Below are 1,593 nucleotides of genomic sequence, written 5' to 3' on the forward strand. Positions count from 1 at the left end.
ACTGCAATTAGGCCTGGGGATTTGGTATTACACTCTGCCAATCCAGACCTAGCAGTAAGACTGGAGTCAGTCGTTTAGCTTGCTGGGGTTCTGTTACTACTCTGTGAACTTAGCAAGTTTGCGGCTGTATTCTAAGACTTGCCTGTCTAATCCTGTCTCACTGTGCTAGGTGTCAGGGGTCAGTTTAGTGGCAGTAAGCTGAACCTGTGCACTGCAAGTGAGAATTAGGATTGTGGAGACTCTCCTTGTGTCTATCATTCCATCTCTGACCAAGGAGTTTACTGCCACACCCGTTGGTAACCCTTTAGGGTTTTGCTGTTGCCCTTAGCAACAGCATTTCGGGTTCTCTACGTATTAAAACACAACATCTTGCTTTTCCCATCTGAGCAGTTCTAATACAAGGGAGATACCCAGTTCCTTAGCCTCTGGGCTTCTCTGTTCACTTTGTGTGTATTTTGTTACCCTATCACCTTCTGTGTACGTTATGTCATATTCCCCAGTCTGTCTGTAAGTCCATTTGTTTTGCATAACAGTTCAAACACCAGTACATTCCTGCAGGCACTGGAGTGCATAACAGTCCTGACACCAGTACTTTCCTGCAGGCACTGGTGTGCATAACATATTCAGCAGCCCAATACTCCTGTTGAAATTTTGTGGGAATATGGAGCATACCCCTCAAAATACGTTGCAACAGGTGGTCGATCAGGTGCAGGTCCTGACTCGACAATTTAATGATTTGTCCATTAAAATGCACACCTCCCAGGCTGCTGGTGGAGCTCCCGCAGCAGCAGCACCTGCAGGGGTTAAGGAGCCGAAAGTAAATCTCCCGGATCGTTTTTCTGGAGATCGCTCGCAGTTCTTTTGTTTCAAGGAGAGCTGCAAGCTATACTTCCGGCTTAGGCCTCAGTCTTCTGGGTCGGAGATTCAGCGGGTGGGCATAGTGATTTCCTTACTACAAGGAGACCCACAGGTCTGGGCATATGGGTTGCAGCCTGACTGTCCGTCGCTTAAAAGTGTTGATGCTTTTTTTACGGCACTGGGCATGTTGTATGATGACCCTGACAAGACGGCCTCAGCCGAGGCTCAGATTTCGATCCTTAAGCAAGGGCGAAGGCCAGTTGAGGTTTACTGTACGGAGTTTCGGAGGTTGGCCCATGATACCCAGTGGAATGACCCAGCCCTGAGACACCAGTACCGAAGAGGTCTTTCTAACCAGATAAAGGACCAACTGGTACAATATCCCTTGCCTGATAGCTTTGATCAGCTCATGCAGTTATCCATCCGGGTGGATAGACGGCTGAGAGAGCGTAGGCTTGAAAGGGAGACTGAGATTTCCTTCCTTCCCAAGGGAACCTCAGACTCTGAGGAATTTTCCGAGGAGCCTATGCAGATTGGGGCTACCCGCCTCTCCTCGCGTGAGAAGACGCGGAGGAGACAGCAGGGGTTGTGTTTGTACTGTGGGAATAAAGGTCATGTGGTAGTATCATGCCCAGAAAAGCCGGAAAACTTCAGGGCCTGAGGGTGATGGGAAATATCCTGTCAGGCCAGAAGTCAGAATTTCCCAAGAAGACTTTTATCATTCCGGTGACCTTG

This window comes from Pseudophryne corroboree, chromosome 10 (assembly GCF_028390025.1).
Source record: "Pseudophryne corroboree isolate aPseCor3 chromosome 10, aPseCor3.hap2, whole genome shotgun sequence".
In the NCBI taxonomy this organism is placed as follows: domain Eukaryota; kingdom Metazoa; phylum Chordata; class Amphibia; order Anura; family Myobatrachidae; genus Pseudophryne; species Pseudophryne corroboree.